General features: G+C 42.9%; 1 long non-coding RNA gene across 1 annotated transcript in view; it reads left to right on the plus strand.

Annotated features, from left to right (window-relative positions):
• Nucleotides 1–10,742, plus strand: part of LOC138642379 (uncharacterized) — a 372,227-nt gene extending 361,485 nt beyond the window's left edge. The window contains exons 2-3 of the long non-coding RNA XR_011314036.1: nt 4,049–4,275; nt 10,616–10,742. This is a non-coding gene — a long non-coding RNA (uncharacterized lncRNA). The remainder of the gene's footprint in view (nt 1–4,048; nt 4,276–10,615) is intronic.
• The last annotated feature ends 208 nt before the right edge of the window (nt 10,743–10,950 follow it).

Here is a 10,950-nt window from a genome sequence, read left to right on the forward strand (position 1 = left end):
TACCTCGTAGCCGAGACGTTTATTCTCAGAGAGGTAGGTCAAGCGTAGGGCCTCGTATAAGAGAGATGCCTTATCGTGGCTACGAGGTACACATAAAATTGGCCATTTTTATGCGCTAAAAGCTCTCATTTTTCATATTTTCAGTGCAGTAATGCAGTTCAAATTTTGTGTTTTCAAGTTTGCATGTTTTGGCGCTGCAGTGTGCTGCCCTATTTACTTAAATATACACGAGTTGGCGACTCTGGGTTCAGCACCTGTTCACACTGTGTCTATGTTTGGATGTGCAGATCAGGTTTTTTGAAATGTATTCTCTAGCCTTCTGATCGTGCACTCCCCGCCTCCTAGCTTCAGGTGTTTTAATTATAATAGGTCCAATACCCCTCCACAGTGAGAGAGAATTTGAGTCCAAGGAGAGGTTTCACATGTACCCATTCAGATGGAGACGTTTATTCTCAGAGAGGTAGGTCAAGCGTAGGGCCTCGTATAAGAGAGATGCCTTATCGTGGCTACGAGGTACACATAAAATTGGCCATTTTTATGCGCTAAAAGCTCTCATTTTTCATATTTTCAGTGCAGTAATGCAGTTCAAATTTTGTGTTTTCAAGTTTGCATGTTTTGGCGCTGCAGTGTGCTGCCCTATTTACTTAAATATATACGAGTTGGCGACTCTGGGTTCAGCACCTGTTCACACTGTGTCTATGTTTGGATGTGCAGATCAGGTTTTTTGAAATGTATTCTCTAGCCTTCTGATCGTGCACTCCCCGCCTCCTAGCTTCAGGTGTTTTAATTATAATAGGTCCAATACCCCTCCACAGTGAGAGAGAATTTGAGTCCAAGGAGAGGTTTCACATGTACCCATTCAGATGGAGACGTTTATTCTCAGAGAGGTAGGTCAAGCGTAGGGCCTCGTATAAGAGAGATGCCTTATCGTGGCTACGAGGTACACATAAAATTGGCCATTTTTATGCGCTAAAAGCTCTCATTTTTCATATTTTCAGTGCAGTAATGCAGTTCAAATTTTGTGTTTTCAAGTTTGCATGTTTTGGCGCTGCAGTGTGCTGCCCTATTTCCTTCGTAATGTGACTCAGCACAGCCGTCATTCCTACCCCCTTGGTGCCATGCGCTGCCTCCTCAGCGTTGTTTTAAGCTGTCACGGAGCCTGCGCTGTTCTGTTATCCCTTGGGCATGCCCTATTTGCGCTGCCTGTCTTCTGACATAATTTGGTGTCAGGCTGGCTGCGCCTGTGCGGCCGCGCTGCCCGAGATCCCGCCTCGCAGTGTCTTCTGATTGAGTCACACTGCGGGCCTGGGATCCATGGGCATGCGCAGTGCATATCTTCCCCTCGGGCTCTCGCTCATTTCCCTCCGCCTTCTTTAGACTGTGCGCCGTCAGCTGATCCCTAGCATGCCACGGCCGTGACACCGCACAGTCTGAAGAAGAGGGAAGGAGGGGAGTGAGAGTCGAGGTTATGCACTGTGCATGCCCATGGTTCCAAGGCCCGCAGTGGGATTACGTTAGACGAGACTGCGAGGTGGGATCTGGAGCAGCGTGGACGCACAGGCACTGACAGCCTGACACCAAATTATGTCAGAAGACAGGCAGCGCTAATTGGGCATGGCCAAGGGCTGACAGAACAGCGCAGGCTCCGTGACAGCTTAAAACAACGCTGAGGAGGCAGCGCACGGCATCAAGGGGATAGGAATGACAGCTGTGCTGTGTCCCATTACGAAGGAAATTTGCACCTCCGGAACGGTTTAACGGTATAAAGGGACACATTTTTAGTGTTTACTTCGGTGTTTGCAAGGAGCATAATTAAAAGAGCAACCTTTTCCTTTTGCATCCTTAGTGCTGCACAAGATGGCTCTTTCAGCTACAAACGTCTTGGGGGGGGGGTTAAAGGTTTCCTTTCAACTTGCTCCAATCAGGCTTCGACCTACACTCTGTTCCTCTGCTCCTCCTGCTGTCCCTGGGCTCTAACACCGCCAGTTGGTGCCTGGAAGTGCTGTGTGCACAGTCAACCTCTGTTATTGGGGTTCAGTAACGTCAGCTGATCCCCAGCTATGTGTGCGGCAATACCTCCAATCTGCTCCTCCTGCTGTCCCTGGGCTCTAACACCGCCAGTTGGTGCCTGGAAGTGCTGTGTGCACAGTCAACAGTCGCTCCTCTGTTATTGGGGTTCAGTAACGTCAGCTGATCCCCAGCTGTGTGTAATTTTCATAGTCCTATTTCAGACAGGCTGAAAAACACTTCAAATATCAGTAACAAACATATTCCTAGGTGAGGGCAATAGCTACCCAGGAAAAACGAAGTGCAGTGGAGAGAGTGTAGTTAAAATATATATTTATTAACAAATAATAAAAACATATCAGTTACATATACTGTGTAAGGGAAGGGGAAGACAGGGGAAATATATACCACCAGACAAACACTGGGGAGACGAGCCTACTCCGGCCCCTGTATAATTAGAACCCCAAATAGTAATGTGAATGTACACTCAGTACATACAGAAAAAAAGCACAATATGGCACAAAGGTGATCTCCACACTACGGATATAGGTACTGTATGGCCATAGACAGGTAACATCCCGATAGATAACACATGAGAGTCCGTAATTTTAATCCAGTTGAGCGAGAGTGCTAACAGGCTGGAAGGTGGATTCCCCGTGAGAGAATGTGAGAGGAAAAAATTCCTGCTAGGGAGTAAGTAATGGAAAGGAGACCTGGGCAGCTGGTCACAAAATTGTTTTACCTGTGTGGAGGTGCACAGCAGTGCAGGGGCACAGATGGCGAGCAGTAGGTGCGGATCCCCGGGCGCCCGACAAGCGCTGTTTCGCCTTAGCTTCTTCTATTGGGGGCGAGGACAAGGAAGGAAGGTGTGGGGAGGGTTTTAGTAGAGGACGCTGGGTGACGCAAGATCCGGGGCGTCTTCAGAGGTCTCCTAGCAGCGCACGCAGCGGTGCCGTCCCACTCAGCTAATGGGACTTCCGGGATTGCGCGCCGTGACACGCAGTGGAGCGCACTGCGGTCACGTGGTTTGGCGCCTCCCGGAAGTCATGGCGGGCGTACGGACCCTGCGCATGCGCAATCAACCTCAAGACGCAGAAGCTCAAATTAGAAGACGCGCAGGCGCACTATAAAGAGGGGCTGTGGGTGAGTATATCGCTGATCGCTAAGTGCAGGCAAGGGGGGGGGGAATCACTATACGGAATGTGCCATGGGTCTTAATAAATGGGCAGTAATGAATAATGTGAGATCTGAATAGAAGACGCGCTGGCACATCATAAAAAAAGGGGCTGAAGGGGAGTATGTTACTAATCGCTAAGTGCAGACAGAGAAAAAAAGGGGGGAGGGGTTGGAGGATCACTATATTGAATGTGTCATGAGTCACAGTGATAAGTAATGTGAATAATAATAAAAAGTGGAAAAAGAATTACTTGAACACAATTACTGGATTAATATATGCAGTGGTTTATGTGTGTAAATAATAAAAAAAAAAAAAAAAAAAAAAAAAATAGCCTTATAGCCTTATCCTTATAAGGGTAAGAGGTTCAAAGAAGTAAATTGATGAAAAATAATAAAGGATGTCAATGAGTGAAAAAAGTGTGAAGTGACGATCATGAGTATAGAGTGATTGGTGTTGTATGTAAACCAATCATAGGTATAGAGTGGTTGGTATTGTATGTAAACCAATCATAGGTATAGAGTGGTTGGTATTGTATGTAAACCTGAGGGAAGGGGCTGCAAAAGAACAACTGTGGGGGGAAGAGGTGAAGCGTGAAGGGGGCAGGTACGTGAATGAAATCAATATATGTATATGCGTTAGCTCATATCTACCAAATGGGAAGCATAATAGATACCACATGTGAATGTGATGGATCCAATAACCATGCCCTTACAGCTGAATCCACTGTGACAACCCCTGGGATATAAATCAAAACCTGAAGGTCCCATAGAGTGGACCATAAATATAAAAGTCCATAGTGAATCCGCCGTCCTTTAGAAAGTAAATGTTGTATATGGTCTTCAACTGTTGTTTGTGTTGATATAGGACATCCAGTACACAGAAGGATCCCAAAGACTTCAACGACATCCATGACGATCACACAAAGAGAAGAGGCGGAGACTTGAGATAAAAGAGGCCCGGAAATTGCATCATACAGGTAATAAATCTGAAGATAAAAATATTAATTATTATATGTTCAAAAAACATTAAAAACCATGGGGGAAATAAATACAAAGGTTAAAAAACAAAGAAGGGAAACACCTTAAAACCTGGTCTCAATAAATATTTTAAAAGAGGATTAGTTACAGAAATGAATTGAAGCCAAAGCTTTCATTGAGGCCCCGTGGGGTGACCGTGCCAAGCCTATAAATCCATTTGCTTTCCAGTTGTGCCAAAGACTTGGCCAGGTCACCTCCACGTGATCCCAAAATAACCTGATCGATGGCTTTAAAAAGGAGTCCTTTAGGATTGCAGTCATGTTTGATTTTAAAATGACGTGGCAGTGTTTTTAGAAGTGCAAAATCATTAGTAGTTTTGGCTTTTTCAATGTCCCTAATATGTTCGCGTACTCGAATTTTTACCTCACGGGTGGTCATGCCAATATAGATCTGACCGCAGGGGCATGTGGCGTGATATATTACTCCCTGGGATGAGCATGTTAGATGTTTGCGGATTTCAAAGAATTTAGTCCCTTCTGAATTGGAGAAGTTAACGGCTTTTTTCATGTTGAGACATGCTTTGCACATCCCACAGGGAAAGAAACCCTTTTGGAATGGTTTCTGAATTGATTCCTGGGTTGGATCATAATGACTGTGCACCAATAGATCTCGTAGGTTCTTACTACGTCTTGCTACCATTGATGGGCCGGGGGGGAGGATTTTTTGTAGGATTGGATCGGTCATCAGAATATTCCAGTGTTTTTTAAAAATTAGTTTAATCTCATTCCATCGGTTATTATATGTACTGATGAATCTTACCTGATCACTATTTTCTATTGGTTTCTGTCGATTAGAATAGAGGAGGGTATTTCTAGATGTATTTTTGGCTCTCCTGTAGCCTTTGCGAATATTCCTTTTACTGTACCCACGGTGTAAAAACCTACTTGTAAGATCAGCGGCCTGTTTTTCAAAATTGGACTCATCAGAACAGATACGTCTAGCCCTGAGAAATTGTCCCACTGGTATTCCCTTAATGATTGAAGGTAAATGGGAGGAGGTAGCGTGAAGAAGAGAATTGGTTGCCGTGGGTTTCCGATAGAGATCAGTACAAATTATACCATCTGATACATTGATTTTTATGTCCAGGAATTCTAGATCCAATCCTGATTTGAAGGTTAAGAAGATGTTACGGTTGTTATTATTCAGTTTGGCCATCAGTATATCTAAGTCCTGTAATGTACCTTCCCAGATGAACCATACATCATCGATGTATCTCATCCACCCTTGGACTTGCTGGATCTCTGGAATAGTGTCCCCTAGAAAGATCTCTCGTTCCCAGGCCCCTAAGAAAAGGTTAGCATATGAGGGGGCACAAGAGGCCCCCATAGCTGTACCTTGGGTCTGCAAATACGTATTTTTATTGAATGTAAAAATATTGTGGGTTAAAACGAATTCCAAAAGGGTCAAAATTAAAGGGATTATGCTCTTGTCCAGGTCACTACTCTGAAGATACCATTCAACTGCTTCAAGGCCGTCCTTATGTCGAATGGAAGTATACAAGGCCTCTACGTCGGCAGTAACCATTAGCATATCAGAATCTAGAGTCAAATTGTTGAGTCTCTGGAGGGCTGATGTGGTGTCCTGAATGTATGATGGTAAGGATGGCACCAGTGGTTTGAGGAAGAAATCCACGAAATCTGAGATTATTTCGCAAAGGCCTCCATTTCCGGATATGATGGGTCTTCCGGGAGGGTCAGAAGGGTCTTTATGTAGTTTGGGGATAAGGTATAGGGTGGGAAGCTTGGGGTGTAATTTTTGAATGGTTTCGACCATCTTTCTGGTGATGATCCCCTGATCAAAGGCTTTTTCAAGAATTATCAAGAGGTCTGCCTGATATTTCCGAAGGGGGTTATGTGATAGTTTACGATAGCAATGTGGTGTGTTAAGTAATTTGTAAGCTTGCTTCTCATACATATTTACAGGCCATATCACTAAGTTCCCCCCTTTGTCGGCTGGTTTAAAGACCACGTTCTTTAAGGACTGTAGATGAATCAGGGCCTGTTTCTCCTCCTTATTCAGATTTGAAGACCAAGCTGGTTTTTCGGATAAGGCTTCAATTTCAGCCGTGAGGACTCTTGTAAATACATCGATTGCAGGGCAAGTGTTGATTGGAGGGAATTTTTTGGACTTGTTAAACAGATTATGAGGGAATTTGCTTACCTGTGTAGAGGCATTCTCTTCCAAAAGTTCCTCAAGATTTCTTAGCGTTTCGCTCTCTTCCACTGTGGAAAGGTTATCATAGGCATCATTTTTGAAGTGGAATTTTTTGAGGATGAGCTTCCTGGAGAAGAGGTGTAGATCCCTGACCGCTGTGAAGGTATCCAACCGACACGTCGGTGAGAAGGTCAAACCCCTCTCCAGGAGTCTCACCTCTGCCATAGATAGTTCATGTTTGGAGAGGTTAATTACCTTTAATTGCTCTCCTTGCGTCCGCAGAGTCTTGGATCTGGTAAATATATCCGGTAAACGCTTGTCATTTTTGGAGGTTTCGCCTATCGCGTTTTCCCCATCACTCTGTGAGGTATTCACGTCAGAGGTGGATACGGCTGAACTTGCCGAAGGACTCCTATGGAGATTTTGTCTCGTTGTTTTTTTATCATTCTGTTTACTTCTGCCAGGATAGTTGGCTTTTTTGTTTTGCCAACGATATATTTTGTCAGTGTCATAGTCGTTCAGATCTCTCTGAAATTTTCGGATTTTATTTTGGCATACATCTTTTTCCCATTTATCTACATCTTTATTAATTTCGGTCATTATTTGATCGAAATTTTCCACTGGGATATCCTTCATTAGTCGTTGTTCGTATTCTTCAATTTCAGAGTCCAAAGATGTTAAGGAAATCGTATTCTTGTCGATGATGATCTGAATGAACTCTAGCGAACATGTGGTAGCTGTAGAGAGCCATCGTTTAATAAGCACATCATCTTCCAATTCAAATGACGGGTATAATTGGACCCTCAATCCTCTGGGAATGATCTGTTTGTCCATATAATTCTCCAGAGCGGACCGATTCCACCACGTCTTTGTTTTTTTGTATAAGGCACTCCTATACAGTTTAATCAGGTCCTTATTAGCTGTAACTACATCCTCATTTGCCTTGGTGGCCCCCTGTCTAAACAAATCGGATGCCTTGGCTTGCCAGGTTTTTTCCCTGGCTTTAGAATCCATTCTGTGAGGAAAAAGGCGGACAATCTGTCTATAAAAAACAGAAGCACATATAATTTTCATAGTCCTATTTCAGACAGGCTGAAAAACACTTCAAATATCAGTAACAAACATATTCCTAGGTGAGGGCAATAGCTACCCAGGAAAAACGAAGTGCAGTGGAGAGAGTGTAGTTAAAATATATATTTATTAACAAATAATAAAAACATATCAGTTACATATACTGTGTAAGGGAAGGGGAAGACAGGGGAAATATATACCACCAGACAAACACTGGGGAGACGAACCTACTCCGGCCCCTGTATATTTACCAGATCCAAGACTCTACGGACGCAAGGAGAGCAATTAAAGGTAATTAACCTCTCCAAACATGAACTATCTATGGCAGAGGTGAGACTCCTGGAGAGGGGTTTGACCTTCTCACCGACGTGTCGGTTGGATACCTTCACAGCGGTCAGGGATCTACACCTCTTCTCCAGGAAGCTCATCCTCAAAAAATTCCACTTCAAAAATGATGCCTATGATAACCTTTCCACAGTGGAAGAGAGCGAAACGCTAAGAAATCTTGAGGAACTTTTGGAGGAGAATGCCTCTACACAGGTAAGCAAATTCCCTCATAATCTGTTTAACAAGTCCAAAAAATTCCCTCCAATCAACACTTGCCCTGCAATCGATGTATTTACAAGAGTCCTCATGGCTGAAATTGAAGCCTTATCCGAAAAACCAGCTTGGTCTTCAAATCTGAATAAGGAGGAGAAACAGGCCCTGATTCATCTACAGTCCTTAAAGGACGTGGTCTTTAAACCAGCCGACAAAGGGGGGAACTTAGTGATATGGCCTGTAAATATGTATGAGAAGCAAGCTTACAAATTACTTAACACACCACATTGCTATCGTAAACTATCACATAACCCCCTTCGGAAATATCAGGCAGACCTCTTGATAATTCTTGAAAAAGCCTTTGATCAGGGGATCATCACCAGAAAGATGGTCGAAACCATTCAAAAATTACACCCCAAGCTTCCCACCCTATACCTTATCCCCAAACTACATAAAGACCCTTCTGACCCTCCCGGAAGACCCATCATATCCGGAAATGGAGGCCTTTGCGAAATAATCTCAGATTTCGTGGATTTCTTCCTCAAACCACTGGTGCCATCCTTACCATCATACATTCAGGACACCACATCAGCCCTCCAGAGACTCAACAATTTGACTCTAGATTCTGATATGCTAATGGTTACTGCCGACGTAGAGGCCTTGTATACTTCCATTCGACATAAGGACGGCCTTGAAGCAGTTGAATGGTATCTTCAGAGTAGTGACCTGGACAAGAGCATAATCCCTTTAATTTTGACCCTTTTGGAATTCGTTTTAACCCACAATATTTTTACATTCAATAAAAATACGTATTTGCAGACCCAAGGTACAGCTATGGGGGCCTCTTGTGCCCCCTCATATGCTAACCTTTTCTTAGGAGCCTGGGAACGAGAGATCTTTCTAGGGGACACTATTCCAGAGATCCAGCAAGTCCAAGGGTGGATGAGATACATCGATGATGTATGGTTCATCTGGGAAGGTACATTACAGGACTTAGATATACTGATGGCCAAACTGAATAATAACAACCGTAACATCTTCTTAACCTTCAAATCAGGATTGGATCTAGAATTCCTGGACATAAAAATCAATGTATCAGATGGTATAATTTGTACTGATCTCTATCGGAAACCCACGGCAACCAATTCTCTTCTTCACGCTACCTCCTCCCATTTACCTTCAATCATTAAGGGAATACCAGTGGGACAATTTCTCAGGGCTAGACGTATCTGTTCTGATGAGTCCAATTTTGAAAAACAGGCCGCTGATCTTACAAGTAGGTTTTTACACCGTGGGTACAGTAAAAGGAATATTCGCAAAGGCTACAGGAGAGCCAAAAATACATCTAGAAATACCCTCCTCTATTCTAATCGACAGAAACCAATAGAAAATAGTGATCAGGTAAGATTCATCAGTACATATAATAACCGATGGAATGAGATTAAACTAATTTTTAAAAAACACTGGAATATTCTGATGACCGATCCAATCCTACAAAAAATCCTCCCCCCCGGCCCATCAATGGTAGCAAGACGTAGTAAGAACCTACGAGATCTATTGGTGCACAGTCATTATGATCCAACCCAGGAATCAATTCAGAAACCATTCCAAAAGGGTTTCTTTCCCTGTGGGATGTGCAAAGCATGTCTCAACATGAAAAAAGCCGTTAACTTCTCCAATTCAGAAGGGACTAAATTCTTTGAAATCCGCAAACATCTAACATGCTCATCCCAGGGAGTAATATATCACGCCACATGCCCCTGCGGTCAGATCTATATTGGCATGACCACCCGTGAGGTAAAAATTCGAGTACGCGAACATATTAGGGACATTGAAAAAGCCAAAACTACTAATGATTTTGCACTTCTAAAAACACTGCCACGTCATTTTAAAATCAAACATGACTGCAATCCTAAAGGACTCCTTTTTAAAGCCATCGATCAGGTTAATTTGGGATCACGTGGAGGTGACCTGGCCAAGTCTTTGGCACAACTGGAAAGCAAATGGATTTATAGGCTTGGCACGGTCACCCCACGGGGCCTCAATGAAAGCTTTGGCTTCAATTCATTTCTGTAACTAATCCTCTTTTAAAATATTTATTGAGACCAGGTTTTAAGGTGTTTCCCTTCTTTGTTTTTTAACCTTTGTATTTATTTCCCCCATGGTTTTTAATGTTTTTTGAACATATAATAATTAATATTTTTATCTTCAGATTTATTACCTGTATGATGCAATTTCCGGGCCTCTTTCATCTCAAGTCTCCGCCTCTTCTCTTTGTGTGATCGTCATGGATGTCGTTGAAGTCTTTGGGATCCTTCTGTGTACTGGATGTCCTATATCAACACAAACAACAGTTGAAGACCATATACAACATTTACTTTCTAAAGGACGGCGGATTCACTATGGACTTTTATATTTATGGTCCACTCTATGGGACCTTCAGGTTTTGATTTATATCCCAGGGGTTGTCACAGTGGATTCAGCTGTAAGGGCATGGTTATTGGATCCATCACATTCACATGTGGTATCTATTATGCTTCCCATTTGGTAGATATGAGCTAACGCATATACATATATTGATTTCATTCACGTACCTGCCCCCTTCACGCTTCACCTCTTCCCCCCACAGTTGTTCTTTTGCAGCCCCTTCCCTCAGGTTTACATACAATACCAACCACTCTATACCTATGATTGGTTTACATACAATACCAACCACTCTATACCTATGATTGGTTTACATACAACACCAATCACTCTATACTCATGATCGTCACTTCACACTTTTTTCACTCATTGACATCCTTTATTATTTTTCATCAATTTACTCCTTTGAACCTCTTACCCTTATAAGGATAAGGCTATAAGGCTATTTTTTTTTTTTTTATTATTTACACACATAAACCACTGCATATATTTATCCAGTAATTGTGTTCAAGTAATTCTTTTTCCACTTTTTATTATTAT

The sequence above is a fragment of the Ranitomeya imitator genome, chromosome 6 (assembly GCF_032444005.1).
Source record: "Ranitomeya imitator isolate aRanImi1 chromosome 6, aRanImi1.pri, whole genome shotgun sequence".
In the NCBI taxonomy this organism is placed as follows: Eukaryota; Metazoa; Chordata; class Amphibia; order Anura; family Dendrobatidae; genus Ranitomeya; species Ranitomeya imitator.